Below are 20,569 nucleotides of genomic sequence, written 5' to 3' on the forward strand. Positions count from 1 at the left end.
CAGAAATGTTGAAAGGAGACATAACGCTTCCACTAGGACATGTTATTGTTACTGCACCAAGGGAGCGGTTGCGTCATATCCGCTTTATCTCGCACTCATCGTTTCTTCCCCGGTTTGCCAGACTGTATGCTGGGAGCATTTTGACCAAATCGCGGAGGCAACAGTCTGGCCACGCGAGACTACTGCCTGCCTAACCCAGAAAATGAATAGCATATCCATGCATGCACACAGTACACATAGAATAAAGAAATGAAATGCCTTATTTCCATTTTCCAACAATGGTTTATTGAAATAATCACACCTGGTTACAGATGGACTGCTTTTTTGCGCATGCTACGTGCATGCATATAGTGTGTCTGTTAATTGTATTCAAATGTTTAAAAGAATATTCAAATATATATATATATATATATATTTTAAATAGCAGATCTACAAGCTCACCCTAAATTTGATGTGTATTAGAGCTGGGATACTTGACCAAAAACCTGTGGGACTGATCGGTACCCGTGGGTTTGGGCTCGGGACCAGGCCCGGTTGAAGGACATCTGACGCCCTGGGCAATGTACCTATGATCATTGAATCTGTCTAGCTGTGAAAATCGCTCTCTGATGCTGGACATAGCCTTGTCAATCAGGGGGAGAAATATATCAAGCTTGTAGTTTTCTTCAGGTGTAATTGGTGGACAATCATCTTCACCCTCATAATCAAATAGTGCTGTTTTTTTTTCTCTGTCGCTGTTCTGGGAATCGAGTGGTTATTTCCACGGTGGCCTTTTCAGCAATCGCTTGTGCGTCTGTGTGTGCTTCCATGAACCCGTTCTCTCTGAAGTCCTCGAGAAATAATATGACAGCACAGATTTTGTTTAGAAGGGCTTCCATGATCACTGTGGGACTTTGTAGTTGTTTGCTCACTTTATTTATTTGAAACAAAATGTCATGAAACACCACAACGCTCACAATAAATGGCCCCGTTATTATTTCTTTTGATAGGCTTTTGGCCCCTGTTGCCGTTACACCATCTTTGTGCTGGAGTGCATAGTCCTCCAGCGCTCCCAGTGCTATGTGAACCTCTTCTAGGTGGTAACGCAACACCTTTACTCTCTCTATATGTGATTCCCAGCGGATATCTGAGAGGGGTTTTACAGTCAGCCCAGAATCAGTCACGTTTTCCTTCAGTATTGCCCAGCGAGGAGGGGAAGAAAAGAGGTTGCATATTCTTTGAAGGATTCCAAAAAAAAGTGACATCACAAGCATCACAAACAACTAAGTTTAATGTGTGGCTGCCACAAGGCATGTAGTGTGCTTTTCTGTTGAGATCGAGGATTCGTTTTTGCACTCCCTGATTCTTGCCTTTCATGTTACTCCCGTTATCAAAACTTTGGCTCCTGCAGTCACTGATGTCGAGACCCAGTTTTTCCAGATGGCTCAAGAAAGTATTGCACAGTGCTTTACCTGTTGTGGACTCAAATGGAATAAATCCAGTGAAATGCTGAGCAATAGAAACAACACCAGGCCTTTCTTCTGTTTTTGGGACACGACTCACTATGCACAAAATGACTGACATCTGTTCAATATGGCTGGTGTCAGGTGTACAGTCCAGAATCACTGAAAAATATTTTGCGTTGTGCACCTTTTCACAGATGGACTGAGAACCATCCCTCCTATCCTCACAATCAGCTCATTCTGTATGTGCTTGCTGAGGTAATGAGTGCTTATTAGTCCCCCCAGGAATCCGCGGAGAAAAAGTCTTGATTCCGCGGAGAACAATCCTGATTCTGCGTAATTCTGCAGAGAACATTTCTTGATTCCGTGGACATTAAAAAACAACCTGAAATGACCAGTTATCAAGCAGAAAATGATATAGTTCTAACAATAAAGTAAAACCCTTCATGAAATAGCTACAATTAATTGTAATTATTGGTTAGAATAATCAAATAATCATTTTTGAGAATAAAAATATAATATATAACATTTTTTAATTGCTATTGTTTTTAATAATTACTTTCTGTTGCAAAGACTATATTGTCATCCAAATGCCCATAGTAACCATATTTTAGAGGATAGCCTACCTACTACCTAGTATGGGTGTAATATTTATTTATTCTCTTCTGCATTAGCATTGTTATTCCCAGGAGGAACTATAGTTCAGGACACAGTTTCTGTCAGGAACGAATGTGGGACCGGACCAATACAGCGTCAGTGCTAGCAGGAGGGAAGCTAAGCTATTCCCCAGGCTCTGTATGGGCTGATCAAACCATGTACACATCGTTTTATAATAGTAGTAATAACTACTCCCGCCGCTCTGCTGCCACTCGCGACTGTTAAGGTGGTTGCACACTGCTGCGTTTTTCGTTGCGAAATGCGTTTTTCAGGGCAAGGAGAGAGAGAGAGATAGAGAGAGCAAGGGGCCGAGTGGTGCGCGAAACGGGCGGCAGTGTGCAAACGTGATTGACATAACCTGAGGTTGATTTTTTTATTTGCGTGCTCCGAAATTCACTCCGATATTCGGCCCGAAAAACGCAGTAGTGTGCAACCACCTTAATTCCACGGCCGTCAGAAAAGTCCGCGAATGGCCGTGAAATCCGCGGGTGGTCGCGATTTCCGCGAACATTTCTGCGATCGCGGAATCGCGGATTCCTGGGGAGACTAATAAGGCTTATGTCACGTCTCTCGATTCTTCGCAAGTGCTCGCTCATTACTGGGTCGTGTTTAGCCATCAGCTCCACCTGTCCGAAAGAATGACCATTGGAGGGCTCGTACAGTTTGTCTCAGAGATAATTCTGCACAGCACTTCTCTCCAGTATTTTTTCTCTCTCTATTAGATCCATGTGTTGCCAGTCCACAGTCTTCATAGTAGCCATGCCAATCATGAGCGTGTGCCACGCTTCCATACAAACTGATGTCACGTTTCCCAAAGAGCAAGCAACAAAAACAGAAAACCCTATCCTCAGATTTTATGTACATTAGCCATGTTCTCTTTATTTTTTCTCCATTCTTGAGTGTAATGAAATCATAACTTTTGTTAAATCAGCAAGGAGGGGACTCGAATATTTTGTGGGAAACTATAGTCCATAATTTGCTCTTAGCCTCTTTTAACAAGCTCTGTCCTGACAGAGTCAAAGATTCGTTTTAGCCAAAATGCGGGGTCATCAGAGTCTGACTCTGACCCACCCAGTGCTGCTGCTGCAGTCTCTGTCTCACTGTCACTCTCTTTTTCACCTTCGCCCTCCATGGGCTCAATCTCTTCATCATCTTCATCATCATCATCATCATCATCATCATTTTCACTCACGGCTTTGGGCTGCGTTCCAGCAGCTTGCGCACCAGAAGAGCCAGCCACCACCACGTTGTCCTGGGCAGGCTCGGCAGGTGGCTGTGGATCCTGCTCCATTTCCCTATTATCTGAATCATCATCCCCAGATCGCAGTCCGTCACTGGTACCGGTAACATTAGAAGACTCGGGGCTGGCGCGCACGGACGTGACACCCGTAAAACAAGATGTAAATTTTGGATATGATTCAATTGTTTTGCCCCTTCTTCCTCTTGTTTTGCTCCCCACTTGCTTTCTTTCTCTTCATTTTGTTTTGTTGTTGTCTACTTGTCTTCCGTCCTGACACTGCTGACACATGGGTGGATGGCTAATTAGTAGAAATGTATTTTACCTGAGAGGCGCTCAGCACACGGGGCCGCCGAAAGTGGCTCGGCTTGGCACCCCTGGCCAACTGCCCACAATGACCAGCGTATCCGCCGACTCTGCTCGGGACGTTTCCAAATTCCAATGGTTAATGGTCAGACATCCATTCGGGTCGGACGTATTGATATACGTAGCCTACCTATGACATGCATCACACACTCTCTCTGATGATGCGCACAGAGCACAACTCCTTCTGTGTGTGGCACTGTGTGTGTGCTCGTGTTAATTCTGCAGGCACGGAGACATAACTCTAAGCACGGAGCATGTCCCAAACGCTGAGGCAAAAACGTTGTTGTGCTGAAGGGAGCTCGTAGCTTGTAGTTCTCGAAGTGTTCCCAGTTCGATCCCGGGCTCCCCTAGAGTTAGTGTTGAAGAGTCCTTGAGCAAGTCTCTGAACCCATAGTTGCTCCTGATGAGCAGGTTGGTGCCTTGCATTGTTTCCTCTGCCATCGGTGTATGAATGTGTGCGTGAATGTAATGAATGTGTGTGTGAATGGGTGAATGTAATGAATGTGTGTGAATGGGTGAATGTAATGAATGTGTGTGTGTGAAATTTGCCGAATGTAATTAATGTCTGTGTTAATGTAACGCACAATCTCTGTAAAGCGCCTTGGATGCGCTATATACTGTAAATGCACCATTTACCATTTCGTGTTCCCCACTACTGTCCCTTGGATTGGAAGTTTATTTTGCGGCGGTTGTGTGCAGTGTTAGTCTGCTGGGCAAGCTTCACACGCACACACACACACACACACACACACACACACACACACACACACACACACACACACACACACACACACACACACACATCACCCAAGTGAATCTGTTTATACTTCGTTGTCACGGTGTTCCGTGCCAAAACTGGTTGATCTACAAGCTCACAACGCCTCGCATCCGCAACGTGTTGTGAGCTTGCAGATCAGCTATTTTCCAGATGCAGAAACTTGCAGGATGCATTTTAATGATTAATGGTTGTATGTCGATTCGGGACGGACAACAATCTGTTGGTCACATTTCGTTTTCACATTTAAAAAGTATTTATTAACACATTTTAAAAATGATTTATTATTATTTTTTTCCTAAAGAATTATTACAAATAAATGAAAAAAGGTATTGACGTATTAGGAGGGTATATGAATCAACAGATAAAATATAATGGGTGTTTTTTTTAATTAATCTATCATGGTTAAAATGGAGTGTTACAATGGGTGTGTATGGGGAGAGGGCCTGATATTGAAAGGGCCAGTTCACCTCTGGGACAACCAGATCTTATTTCATTGTTGTTTGGGAGAAGATCAACACAATTTTTTGTGTTCAATCTGTGTTTTGAGATATTTTAGTATTTCAGTGTGAATGATGATGCATTTTGCATCATATGATGCAGCATGATGTCTCATATGATGCAAAATGCATCATCATTCACACTGAAATACTAAAATATCTCAAAACACAGAACTAATTGTTGTTTAGGTTTCCACCTGACAAGTAATGGGAGTTCTAAAAGCACCCGAAATTACACTTTTTGACATGCTGCGCTGCACCTCTAAATATAAATGAATTTCCCCCAAACTTTGCTAAAATCATTTGTATAGACACTGTAACAAAATGCAACATGGAACAGTTCTCAATTTTGACGTTACATTTTTGCATTGCATTTTGATGCATCCTAATGTGGGACAATGGCAAAACAAATTTCAGATGGAGGACCACAGCCAATTATTTGGGGGCCAAAGGGTGGCACTAGATGAAAGGTTGTGGGGTCACTTCATCAGTAGAGCTAATTCTCAATGTGCTCCATAAGTTTCATGACAATCCTCACATTAGATTTGCACACATCATGTTGTGCCAGTGACCATTTTTACCTAATGGTGGCGCTAGAAGAAAGACTATTTGAACAATAAAATCAGTTGGTGTCATCCTCTGGGGAGCATGAAGGCTCACAGTCTTCATTATTCTTTTCAATATATGTTGTTTATGATGTGTATGTAAGCTCTCAACGTGTGACATATTGTGAGCTTGTAGATCTGCTATTTTTGCTAAATGTTCAGCCCAGAATAGGGTCATCTGCCATTTGGTGGCGCTCTACATTTCACAATTTCTAACTAGATAGGAGATCTCTTAGTTAACTTCATTGACAGTGAATGTGGTCTAATCTGTTTGATTTTACATTTTTATATTTACAGACTTGCTGGCTGTGACCTCAAAAAGTATTAGTTTAGTTTGACTATTTATTATGTGATTATAAAAACATGAATACTGTGGTAACCCACACTGACTAGAATAATGATAAGGTACAGTGACTACGGTATGTGATCCTTCATGGCTGTTAGGGAATGATCACATCCAGTTATGCAATCATTTGACTGTCAAACTGGTGTAAACACAGACTGGAAGGTTGGCTTGTTCCTCAGCCCACCAGAACCAGCAATCTGATCAATTATGATCACTGTTGTGTCCATTCTTTTTAATCCAATTTATACACAGTGCCAGGATGAAATGACAAGCAATAGTATTAGAAAGGATAAAGATATCATAATAACAAGGTTTCTGTTTCAAAATCAAAAGGGAGGACATTAATATTAAGACCAGACCATGTGTAGTTTATTAAGAAGAAATAATATTGCTCTGCAATTTAGCCTTGTCCCTAGCAAAGTTTACTGCAAGTTTCCGCATCTGGAATATAGACGATCTGCAAGCTCATAACGCATTGCGGTGCGATGCGTTGCGAGCTTGTAGTTACTTTATTTGTTTATTTAGACGGGACAATGCATATTAATGAACACTACATGAAAGCAATGTAAATAAGCCGGAATTAGCAAGAATGCTAAATTTCATCCGTAGTCCCCACATGAAGACAAAACAATACATACCAACAAACAGTAACCCTACATTAGGAGATTAGTTCAGCCACTTTTGGCATGTAACACATCGTATTACGAAGTATAAGCCAGGCTTTACTTGGGAGGTGTGTGTGTGTGTGTGTTGGACTATCACCAGTTTTTCCCCCGAGAAAGCCTTGTGACGCGAGGTTAGTGTTGTATGGACAAGGCGAGTCTACACAGCGCTGTGGCGCAAAATAGACATCCAATGCAAGGGACAGTAGCGGGGAACACCGCACCGTGCTACAAGCTCCCTTCGGCTACAACACTGTAAACCCATTTACCGGCTCTGTGTTTGCTGTTTGGGACATGCTCCGTGCTTACTGCTGAAGTCTCCGACCCGTGCCTGGTGCATTAGCGCGTGCACACACAGGGCCAGACAGTGCCAAACACACCAGGAGCTGTGCGCTGCGCGAATCATCATGTCAGTGCATGACTATACAGTACTGTGCAGTATATCAACATTATGATTGACCCAAATTGAAGCCTGACCACCAATTTAGCCTTGCTGAATTATCAACTAATCGTCACTTGGGGCAAGCGCGGTTCTAGCCCTGAGCAGCAGGGGGTGCTGCGGGGTGCTGCAGGGAGCGCAACCGCAGTTTTATTAATTTATTTTTTAAGTTTTGCAGTCATTTTGCCCTATTCACCAGCAGTCTCCCAGTCCCCACAAACCCCTTAGGTTAAGCAAAATAACTGATGATTTAAGTAACATTTGTCTCAGCGGACAACTTTTGACATCAAGAAAACCGCAAATTAATGTGTAGGCTAAACTGTTCTGATAATACAACTTGTTTTGGCTGTCCATTCATCATGTATAACTTAAACTGCGCGCTCGTAATATTCCAAACCAATGCAGCTTAACAACATAACAAAGCGACAACTAGGGCCAACCCAGCAACAACTATCGTTTCCTGTCTTACTTTCACAATAAAGTGTCTCCCGCTTACCTCCCAATGCAGCTTATTTCACACAGGTTATTATTAACAGGAAAAAGTGTAGCTTAACCTGTGTGTTTTTGTGCAACCAAACGTGCATGGGAGAGAGAGTGATGAGGGTGAGAGAGAGAGACATTGAGAAACAGAGAGAGAGAGAAGTGCCGTTGTTTAGGAGTAGTAGCCTACTGCACTTTGGTATCACATTTTTCTCCGTCTGACCGTCTCTCTCCCGATTTTGCTAGCCCCGAAAACTACCGGTGCTAGTCCGGAAACTAGTGGTGCTTAAGCACCAAAAGCCACCGCGTAAATCCGCCACTGACTTGGGGGCTTCAGCAACAGCTCACACACACGCACACACACACACACACACACACACACACACACACACACACACACACACACACACACACACACACACACACACACACACACACACACACACACACACACACACACACACACCTGTAGCAGCCTGTATAATGCTGTGCATATATATTATATATAATTTGTCAAATACCCAGCATAGCATTTGGGCCTTCATTTCCCGCCGTAAAACAGTAAAACAGTCCATTACATTGAAATGGTGCTGATAAAACTGTCTCCTGCCTGTTTCATAATTATAACACAGATCTTCGACATGTAGGCTATTCAGTAAAATTCAGGAAAAGCAAAACTGCTACATATTTGATTTAGAGAAATGTATTTTTAATTTGATTAATTAATTAATATTCAATACATTTTCTTCATGTAAATCATTAGTATTATTGTACATTTATTTATATGTCTGTCTTTTGGCGATAACAATCTGATTTCAACGTCCCTTTTGTCATGGCAAAGGCAAGACGGTGACGAGCTAAACAAAGCTCTTTGATGACTAAAATATAACGAGACGCGTATGTGTGATTTTTTGACTGCTATTAAAACAGCTGATCTAAAAGCTCACAATGTAACTTGCAATGTGTTGTGAGCTTGTAGATCTGCATTTTTTCTTGAATAACTTTGACTTTTTTAACAACATAATCTTTCTTAATGTGGGACAATGGCACAACATTATTTTCAGATGGAGGTCCACGGCCAATTATTTGGGGGCCAAAGGGTGGCGCTATATGAAAGGTTGTGGGGTCACTTCATCAGTAGGCTAGGGTTCATTCTCCAGGGAGCATCAGTGTGCTCCATAAGTTTCATGACAATGCTGACATTAGATTTTCACAGATCATGTGTGCAAGTGGCCATTTTGGCCTAAAGGTGGCGCTAGAGTAGAGGTCATGGGGTCAATAAAAGCAGTAGGTTTAATCCTGTGGGGAGAATAAATGTGATCAACAAGTTTCATGACAATCTGACCAGTACATTTAGAAATGTTGTGACAGTGAACATTTTGACCTAATGGTGGCGCTAGAAGAAATACTTTTTCAACAATAAAATCAGTTGGGGTCATCCTCTGGGGAGCATGAAGGCTCACAATCCTCATTTATTTTATTCTTTTCAATATAGGTTGTTTGTTATGTTGTTTGTGTCAGCTCTCAATGTGCGACAATGTGCCTTACAACATTTCTAACTAGATAAAATATGTCTTAGTTAACTTCATTGACAGTGAATGAGGTCCAATCTGTTTGATTTTACATTTAATATTTACAGACTTGCTGGCTGTGACCTCGAAAAGACAGACTGGGAAGTTGTGGCTTCAACTCTCAGCTCTAATCCTTCACATCTAACAGAACTGGACCTCAGTGGGACCAAACTGGACCATTCATCCATGGAGCTGATCTCTGCTGGAATAAAGAGTCCACATAGTAGACTGCAGGTCCTAAGGTCAGCCACCATTATTTGTATTAGTTTAGCTTTACTATTTATTATGTGATTAAAACATAACAAGACGTGTATGTGTGATTTTCGCTGACAGGACACAATTGTTACTGGGTTATTGTTAACAGCCCTCATAACACGTACACCTTGAATCAAGATGAGATGTGATTTTTCTCAGTCTTGTCTTCAGTGTTTAGTGATGGCATGTTTCACTTCTAGAATCTGGCAACACTGGAGTCTCTGTATTTCACAGAACTTCTGGTTCCAGTTTTGGCATCAATGGCGTCTGTCCATCCACTAGGCGGCAGAGTCCTGCAACGGGCCGGGTATCCGTGGGTACCCGACGGATACCCGCGTTTGGTGAAAACGGGTGGACTATATAATATTATAAATTCTCGGGGACGGGCGGTGCGCGACTAAACACGTTTTTGTGAAAAAATCAGACAACTGTTTCTGCCTAAACAGGAGCGCACACATTGAGCAGCAGGACAGAACCACGGCATGCATACAGCACTGTTTCTGCCTAAACAACGTGGAGCACACAGTCAGTGGGCAGCAGGAGTCAGGACACACACAACACACAGAGACACAACCACAGCACGCACTAGCACCATAGCCCATGTTCTCATCATGAGGGTTGTTTAAAAGGCTGTTTGATGGTGGCTTTCCTTATCCTGTTCACTAAAAGCTCTCATCATATAGAACACTTTAATTACAGATGTGACTACATATTTTTCTAAAAGTAAAACCTGGCAGCCAACCTGGCGTTTATGTAAATACACTGTAAATTGCGTCACAAACACTGAGGACGGCGTTCAGGGATGATTGAGTGCGATGCCATTTGGAAGCACACACTGCTGTAGGCTATTTACGATGCGATATACAGTGTATTTACATAAACACGTGTAGCGGGGCGGGCAACGGGTCAATGTTTTGATGGCAGGGGCGGATCTGGTTTAGATTTTTATTAGGGCTGGGACTAACTGATTAATTGAGATGAATTAATTACAGAAAATTAACGCGATTAAAGAAATTAACACATTTTAATCGCACTTAGTTTTTGCACGACAGAACCTTCAGTTTCGGGCATACCGATCATAACGATGCACCAACCAAGAAGAGACAACAAACGCAAAGTGAGAAGTAGCCGATCAGAGTGCTTTGCTTGGCCCAGTGGATGCGAAATTTAGATTTAAAAAACTCACTTGTTGATTCACTCATACAACAAAATGTGTTTTACAAAGAAAAAAAAAAAAGCTTCTCGGGTCAAATATTAATATACGATTAAAATGCGATTAATTGCGATTAATTAATTACAAAGCCTGTAACTAATTCGATAAATGTTTTTAATAGTACATATTTCCAAATGGGGGTCTGCGACTCTGTGGACTTGTTTTATTGCTGGTCTTGTGTTGTCTGTATGTGTCTGTGTTTTTAATGTGGTGTATTAACTTTTTAGCACTTGTTGCACATAACAAATGTCTGTGTAAACAGAAAATAATTTGACTTGAACTTGAACCTGATTTAATCTCACCTTCAAATTAACTGCTAATCCCAGAGTTTTACCTGTTTTGTCAGCCACACATATGTCATCATTTCCCTCAATAATTAATCAAGTATAATGTTTCTCATTCGTATGAATTGGTTCTCTGTCTCCTTTCAGGTGTGGTTATATTTGAGGTTATATTTAGATAGAAATATAGAACATTCTAAAGAGTACACAAACTGCTCAAGCACCACTCAAACCGTCAGCTCCCTGATACATCAAACCATGTTACAGTTTACCCTAAAAGGACCATACCCATAGTAGCCCTAGTAAACACACGCACGCACGCACGCACGCACGCACGCACGCACGCACGCACGCACGCACGCACGCACACACGCTGTGGTATCTCCATGTATGGGCATAAAAGGGATTGTATGTATGATGTCAGATGTGATAGACCCCAAATGGGGGTCTGCGACTCTGTGGGCAAACACATATTAACACATTGGAGTCCAATGAGTCCAACAATTTCCCAATATTGTATAGCCGAGGCCATCAGTGCTTTTGTAACGGCTGGTAGAGAAGGGCTCGTTTTAAACATGAACGTGATCTGGAGTTAGATTACGAGATAAATCCACTTTAGTGAATCTCATAACACTGGCCTATACGCTTTTTTGGAATCCGTAGGAGACGCTTTTGGAAGGAGCGCTTCTTTTCGGGTCACCAGCGTCGGCAGGTTAGCTACTCACCAGCGTCAGGGTTACTGAGGTTATGGTTATGGTTTGGGTTTGGGTTAGGTTTAAGCATAGAGGTTAACAATCACCAGCATCAGCAGGTTAGCATTTCACCAGGTTAAAGGCCTCTCCACACCAAAAAGTCTGCAAAGAACTGCAAAGAACTTGCAAAGGACTGCAAAGAACTGCAAAGAACTGCACAGAACTTTGTCTGCCGACTGTATGCCGACTGTACTTACTGTACGCAATTGTGCGCATGCGCGGAGAGATCGCATGAAATACCATTCCAAACCAGGAGGTGGCAGTAGTCTGAAAGGCTATTTTCACTCCATAGTTGATCGTCCCTGCATGCCGTCGCTGTTGCGAAATGCTGTTATTAAGCCTATTATTAATATTAGGCTATTATTTGGATAAAGTAGAACAACCTTTAAAACCAATCATAATCATTTAAAATTGTATCATGATCTGACACTTTCACAACAGCTTGTTGCTGCTCAGCGTTCTGCCTCCGAGAGCACCCAGCTGCAGACTCCTGTAGTCTGCGCCCAGTGCCTCCTCTTCTGCCTCCGCTGCTGATGGTGTGACGTCGCGCATTGAAAATATCAGAGCTACAAGCTCACAACATGTCGGAACTTGAAGCGTTGTGAGCTTGTATGTCTGCTATGCTCGACACGCACCGTCATACGCTGAAGCACACATCCAGCTTTTCACAGCTGAAAGAGGAGGTAATCTAACCAAACTGGACGCAGTTGACGATAATAAAACGTGGATATTATACAATCAAGCACTTTTCTGAGCGCAGGCGCAGCAATTGGGCAACTACTACATCGCGCTAGGCAAGCAGTTCACTCGCGCCCACTTTATTCAGTTGTGTGTTGTCTCGGTGTCCTCTGTGACTGTGTGGGAACAGTATGTATGCCAAACAGATAGCTACCAGCGGATTGTGTGTTGTCTTTTATCCGCTCTCGTTGGCTCATTTCACTGCCGTCGGGCAAGGGACCGACTCAACAAAACCGAGCAAGTCCAGTTTCCCAGTTCTCGGTCGATAACGCTCCCGACCCGCTGCCGAAAACCTGACGATGAGCTCCCGTTCGGCAACCGACGCTATCCGCAGCCTTCCGCCGCCGAATCGTCGACGAATCTGTGCGGTTAAGAGTGGCCTTAACATTCACCTGTGTGGTCCAAGTGAACACAGCGGAGCGCTCCCGACCTCCGCTCCAGCCAGTCACAAGCCGTGCCTTCTAATTTATTCAACCCTGTCTCCTACGGATTCCATTATCGCGGCCTGTACAGGGGAACCAGACTTCCTGATCACGTATATCCCGTTGCATTCTGGGAGTGTTTCTCTCCAGCCACGGCTGCCCCCTACAGTAAGCCAGGGTTTCCCAAAGTGGGTGCCGTGATGCCAGTCCAGGAGTGCAGCAGAATAATCTGATAATATTTGGAATTCATGCTTAGTAAAACAGACCTGATTTACACTGTACTTGAGTTGACTTCTTTCAAGTGGTTAAACTTCAAGTATAAAGTTATTTCCAGTCCTGATCAGTGCTGATATTAGGCAAAAATGGAGAACAGTACAAGTATAGTAAATACAATTGAAATGTAGTAAGTACAGTACAAGTACAGTTAAAACACCCTGCCTAAAGGGAACATCCCAAATAAGACCTTTTACGGTCTTTTTTTACACTGGAAGTCCTCTGTATTCCTTTCATGGACATAATAAATAGCAAGCAAAGAAAACGTTCAATAATATTGCAGTTATAAAAACACTATGTACAGGATAGAGGAAACAAGGGGGTGGGGCTAAGGTAAGGTGTGTGTGTGTGTGTGTGTGTGTGGGGGGGGGGGCTCACTTCTGGCCTGTCTATGGAAGAAGTGATAGGGTTAGGGTTAGTTTTCAGGGCAGTTTTGAAGGATGCCAGCGAGCTATTTGCTGTTTGAGTGACAACATGAACATACGTGCTCTATACGTTCACATTCAGGTCCGTCACAAATAGTTTTATTCCTGTGATTTTCATGTTGTGTTGTAAATAGGATATTGCCATTTAGAATGAATACCCCACAGCCACTGCGGTGGAGCCAGTCGGTCGTGACGGCTTCATTGGCGTCGTCACGACGCAGAGCAACGTGACGCCCCCAGTGGAGCTCTGGCCTTATAAAGAAAGATCAGAAAGCTGAAAATAGAAGGTACCAGTCATGTGTTCATTAAGCTATTAATTAAAGCTTTTCGTGGGTGGGCAGTGGGCACACTGTGCCCACCCATTTTGTGCCAGGCCCCTAATGAATTCCCGCCCACGCCACTGAGTGGAAGAGGTTGCAGGGGAGGACACTGAAGCAGAACTTTATCCAGTGTAGCTCAGACTTCCATGCTGTTTTGCACTGTATTGTTTTGGTTGAGTTGTAATGTTTGTCTGAAGCCTATTTTGGGAGAAATTGTTTGTGCCCCATGCCATCACCCTCCTAAATAAGCAGGCGGGTATATAGGTGGAATGAACTTTTAGAAATTTAGATTTAGACAAATTCCAGGTGGACTTGTTTTATTGCTGGTCTTGTGTTGTCTGTATGTGTCTGTGTTTTTAATGTGGTGTATTAACTTTTTAGCACTTGTTGCACATAACAAATGTCTGTGTAAACAGAAAATAATTTGACTTGAACTTGAACCTGATTTAATCTCACCTTCAAATTAACTGCTAATCCCAGAGTTTTACCTGTTTTGTCAGCCACACATATGTCATCATTTCCCTCAATAATTAATCAAGTATAATGTTTCTCATTCGTATGAATTGGTTCTCTGTCTCCTTTCAGGTGTGGTTATATTTGAGGTTATATTTAGATAGAAATATAGAACATTCTAAAGAGTACACAAACTGCTCAAGCACCACTCAAACCGTCAGCTCCCTGATACATCAAACCATGTTACAGTTTACCCTAAAAGGACCATACCCATAGTAGCCCTAGTAAACACACGCACGCACGCACGCACGCACGCACACACGCTGTGGTATCTCCATGTATGGGCATAAAAGGGATTGTATGTATGATGTCAGATGTGATAGACGTCATAGGATTTTCACATAATGAATAACTGAGTAAGCATGTTTGTGGTCTCATAGCACATCTCCATATACAGTACATGGATCTTCATATATGGCTAACTGGTCCGATATACATCACTGGACAGATGGCCAAGACATGGCGTGACCTCACCCTTTAGGGAGAGGTCGCTTGTCGCCCTGAGGCATCTTGGCTGTGAACTTTGTATAATATTTATTTGATTAATTCTGATCTTATATTTAACATGTAATTACAGACTTGTTGGCTGTGAAATCACCCAGACAGGATTTGAAGTTCTGTCTTCAGCTCTCAGCTCTAACCCTTCCCTCATAAAAGAGCTGGACCTGAGTTTCATCAACCTGCAAGAACCATCAGTACTGGAGCTGATCTGTGCTGTGCTGAAGACTCCACTTTGTAGACTCGAAACTCTGAGGTCAGATTAATTTACATGCATGCATGTTTTATAATATGCATTATGAGATTATAATATACATAGTGTGGTGGTACTTTATCTGAAGTGTCAAAGGGTTGACATTGCATCGTTCATTTGTAACTCTTTCTGGGTCCGCATCAGTGTGCTGACGGCCGGTATTCCGACTCTAAAACGAACTCTAACCCTAACCCTAAACTTAACCTCAGTAACCGTGATGAGTAACTAACCTGCCGACGCTAGTCGGAACAGCGGCCTGTCGGGATAGTAAGCGGACCCCACTTTTTCTGTGTAAAGAAAAATACTGTGTGTTTGTTTGTGTCTGTCTGTCTGTTTGTATTCTCTCACTCCAGCAGATGTTTCCTTTTGTGTGTGTGTGTGCGTGCCAGTCTGTCAGTTTGCTGGATCATCTGTTATTAACCTTTTGCTGTCTGTTTCCTGTTTTGAAGATTACTTTTACTGCCCCCAGGGGTGCACAAGGGGGGGAGTGGGACTGATTTACTATAGGGCCCAAGGTGGAGGGGCCTTAATTATATTATACTTTAGCTATTGAAAAATGGCAGTTCCAAAAGCTCGCAGCGTGGCACTGAGTGCCGCTGCAAGCTTGTAGATCTGCTATTTTTGAAAAGTGATGAAAATGTTTGCAAATCTTTGAATAATGTATTTTTAAGCGAGCATTTGTAACTCAAATGTTGCTTCCGGGGGGGTCCCTGGAACTTAATATTTTGAGATGGAGGTCCGTGGACAAATACATAACATTTTGGGGGTCCTTCACATGAAAAGGTTTGAGTATCACTGACATAGAAACATAAAAGGATTTGAAATATTCAAAGATTTTTCATGACTTTTCTAAAATAGCAGATCTACAAGCTCGCAGCCGCGCTGTGAGCTTGTATATCTGCTATTTTTCAATAGTTAAAGCACAAAATAATGTGTAATACCCATGCAGTCTAAATGGGTTAAACCCCCCCCCCCTATGAAGAACATTCATGGGGGGCCCGCAGTGAATCCTTGTAACCAGGGCCCAGAATTTGGTGTGACACCCCTGACTGCCCCACAACACTAACAGTCCATCCACACTAAGTAGATTAAGTAAAGATTACTTTCACTACTCCACAACACTGACATCCAGACTAAGTCCTTCAATAGTTGGCTATAAGCAGGCTCACTATCCAGGAATAAATGTATTTTTTAGCAGACAATCAAGCATGTCATGTTTGATTCTTCATTTAGACTGAATCACTGCTGGTTGTCAGAGAGATGCTGTGAAGTCCTGGCCTCAGCTCTCAGCTCTACTCCCTCCCATCTAAGACTCCTGGACTTGAACTTCAACATCGTGCCGGAGTCAGCCCTGAAACTTCTCTCTGGACTCAAGACTCTCAAGTGAGTAGTGTGTTGGTGCAGTTATTCCCTTACAATGTTTCAATGGCTGTATGGGGGTGGGGGAGTGGGCCATTAACCCTTAAGTGCTGTTCGGGTCATTTTGACCCGTTTTACATTTTCATTTGGAAAAAAAAGGTAGAAGTTTACATTTTTTCCACCTGAAACTCACTGGCCTTAAAGATTCTTCTGAGATGAACATGTAAAAAAAATATTTTTACACTACACCCATGCTACACCCCCCTCATATTTTTTGAACCTTTAGTGCTGTTCGGGTCATTTTGACCCGGAAGCACAGATGCACAGAAATACACAGTATTATGCCAAAACACAGACACACAGTCACCCCCACTTCTAACACCCCCCTTCCGAAGCCCCATTCTGAACCCTCCCCCCCTCTCCCCCACACCCCCCCCCCCTCCCCACACCTAACCCCCCCTCCCCTGATGCACAGAAATACAAGGAATCATGTCCAAACACAGATACACAATCACCCCCTTCCCCCTTCTACCCCTTCCCCCTCCAACCCCCCTCACCTTACCCTTAACCCCTCCCCACCAAACCCCCCAACCCAACCCAACCCCCCCCCCCCCCCCCGCCACCCCAGATGCACAGAAATAAAAGAAAGCATGTATACTAACACAGACACACAGTCACCTCCTTCCCCCGTCCCCCCCTCCTATTGCCCTCACCCCCCCACACCCTTCAAAGTTCAAAGTTCATAAAAATATTGTCTCATTTTCATTTTTTCCTATAAGCATGAGCAATATTGCCCAGTATTAAATAAAGTAGTTTTTATACATGAATTTCAGCTAAATCCGTAAAAACGCCTAGCTCTTTCAGTGTTTAATGTGATATAGCAAAGCAGAAATGCAAACATTTACCATATATATCATATTAATTGTTTGGTATTGAGTCAGAGTCAATGTATCATGATGACTTGTTAAGTTAAAATTTATATTAGTGTTGTTTTTTTTAAACCAAATATCCCCCGGGTCAAAATGACCCGAACAGAACGAAGGTGTAGTGAATCTGAACAGAACTTAAGGGTTAACTTACTTACTTTCTTTCTTCATTTTCATTTCATATAAAAGTAGAGGATCAGGGCTATACAAACTGTGATATTGTTATTCTACTTCCTACAGTGTGAATCATGGAGGATTTACAAGATGTGAGTATATTTCTGTCTGTCTGTCTGTCTGTCTGTCTGTCTGTCTGTCTGTCTGTCTGTCCCCAGGGCTCTATCTGTGGCCCCCCTCAACCAAAACTCTGTTGGCTGAATGTAGGCTTGCAAACTTGGATCTTTTCGTCGAAAATCATTTGTGTGAATCGTTCAGATTCGATGAGAGGGCAGGTGGGGGGTGTTCTGTCGTCGGTAAAGGCTGCGTTGGTCAACCAGAGTACAATTACCAAGAAAAAAAGAAGGATGTTGTTGTGGATGAACTTCAAAAATGAAACCTGTGTTGACTAATCATGATAAGTTAAAACTAATCGGGGCGAGTCTTATTTTCAAATCTCTCTTTAGAAAGTAGAATGTACTGTGCCTTCCTCCCCCTCCTCTCTCATTCACTTCACTCACAGCTGACAGCTAATGACGAGCATGTACCGGCCATCAGCGCACCGCTTTGCTGAATGAGTCGCTCATTAAGATCATTCTCAAAGTGTGTGTGTGTGTGGGGGGGGGGGGGGGGGTCCCCAGGGGGTCCGCAAAATAATTCACAGGGTGTTGTCGCCTTTTTCACATCACAGCTGTTTGCATCGCTGTGAATAGCCCATCTACAAGCTCACGTTATGAGCTTGTAGATCTGCTATTTTAGCATTATTATTATTACATAATTTAGACTCTAGGGTCCAAGGGTTTAATTAAAGCTGACAAACCGACTTTTAATTAATACATTATTTTCATATTTTTTCTTTAAACCCACATCACTGACTGGAGTTCCTCAGGGCTCTACAATATACTCGGCCCTCTCTGTTTTCCCCCTTCCCCAAAATCTACAAGCTCACAGAATCGACAAGCTCACACCGCGCTGCACACACATTATGTGTGAGTGTGTATTACTGTACTTGTGAGGAACAAATGTGTCTATTTTCCTTGAAAAATCATAAATAAAATATAGTTAGTAAAAAGATTCAGGTTAGAATTAAACATTTAGAGGTCCGGTTTAGACATTTAGAGGCAGGGCCGTGCAGAGAGCACTGAGAGGGCAGGTGCTCAAATCCCACAAAGGGCACATAATATGCGCACGCAGAGACGATTTTTGGGGTGGTCTTTTTGTTGTGCCATTTCACAGCAGAAATGTAGTACCTTGGGTGTCTTATGCTAATGTCCCACAAAAACGTGGCCCTCTTCATTGCATTGGACAGTAAAATATGTTGTCATTACCATGTAAAAATGAAAACGTTTCTCTTTGTAGCCTATTGGCCATTATTCCAAGAGAGGGAATGATGGCCAATAGGCTACAAAGAGAAATGTTTGTAGTTGCAATAGTCTAGTAGGAAAGGGGGGTCCACGCGCATAGGGTAGATTTTTTTAGACAACAAGGTTAACGAGGTGGGAGGGCACTTGACATCTCTGCATAAGGTTTATTCGTTTATTTGTTAGAATCCCCATTAGCTGTGCCCTAAGGCACAACACAATTATAGTTGACAAACATTGTATGACAAGATTCAGAAGATGTGTGAGGTGGCCACCCTGGTGGCTTCAAGAGATACTGCACTGACTGCATAATGGGGAGAGAGGTGGAAAGTCAAACTAAAACTGACTGATAGCTCATTTCAATTATAATTAAGGCTAATTAATTAATAATAAGTATGATTATGAGAGTGAAATTATAACTATTTGTCAAATGTTCATCTTGATAAGGGCCAGGGATGTTGGGCAGGCCATTTTTACAAAAGGTTTGAGGCAAAAGGGCAGGTGCCCAAGCACCCAAATCATTCCCTGTTAGAGGTTATTTAGAGGTCAGGTTTAGGGTTAGAGATATCATCATCATCAACTTTATTTGTGTAGACTTCAAGGTCCATTAAAAACATACAAACATATAAAACCAGTAAGACTCCCTAATCAGGAGATAAGCGACCGTCAGGTCACATGTACTGTATACACCAGGGTCCGTGGAGTGGAGCAGTAGCTTGTAGATCGGCTACTTTTGACTATTTTCCCCTGGTGGCGTGGGCGTCCGCGGGGGGGTACGGTGGTGGTCTCTCCCGGTGTCTGGGTGGCCGAGTTAAGGTGGCGGGGGTCCGCTCTACGCACGGCTGTCTCGACGCGGCCGAGGCGGACAGGTGGGCCCCGGCTCTCCCAGTCGCTCCTTGCCCGAGTTAAGGCTGCAGTGGCGGGAGTCATCCACCACTTTTGCATCCGTTCTGGAGCACCAGGAGTCGGTGGTCCCCGGGAATTCCCCGTGAGCAGCCTCGTTGGGGTGGTCATTTGGTCATTTTTGCTGTTTTTGACGGCAGTGCCAGGGGGTCCCTGGGGGTCCCTGGAGTTCCGGGGGTCCTGGAGGTTGTGGTTTGGCAGGCAAGGTGTGTGTGCAAAGTTTGGCATGGATAGGGGCAACGGTGGCAGAGATATGAGTAGGGCAAAAGTGTGACGTGACAGACAAACAGAACCGACAGACAGCCGGTGGAGGTTTTGACATTAACTGCGACCTGACGGTCGCAAACACTAAAATAACATACACAAAGAACACCCCTAATACATAAAACAGCTACAACAAGAGACACTCATTCCAGTGTTTCCAAAACGGAGACCGATACCTTGTAGCACTGAGGCAGGGGTTAGTCAGCAGCTTAATAATAGAGTTGTGAGACTCATCCAATCGACCCATACATTTGAACATCAAGTTTCTCAGAAGTGCATGAAAAGTATTAACACCCATGATACAGAACAACTCACTTGCACTGCTCCACCTTGGTTTTCTCATTAATATTCACATGCAATCATTTTATGCAACCTGCAGTTTATACATGATTGCCTTCTTGAACTTGACCCACAAGGGGGCAGTATACAGACGTGTACAGTATGCTCTAAATAGGTTTGCCTTCACTTCATTAGAACATGTGTGAAATTTCCTACACAGCATATTAGCTATTATGACATGTCCTAGGTACTTTGCTTTGCTACACACAGATAGCACGTGTCCTGACAAAAAGAAAGATGG

Source organism: Nannobrachium achirus (assembly GCF_963921795.1).
Source record: "Nannobrachium achirus genome assembly, chromosome: 14".
Lineage (NCBI taxonomy): Eukaryota > Metazoa > Chordata > Actinopteri > Myctophiformes > Myctophidae > Nannobrachium > Nannobrachium achirus.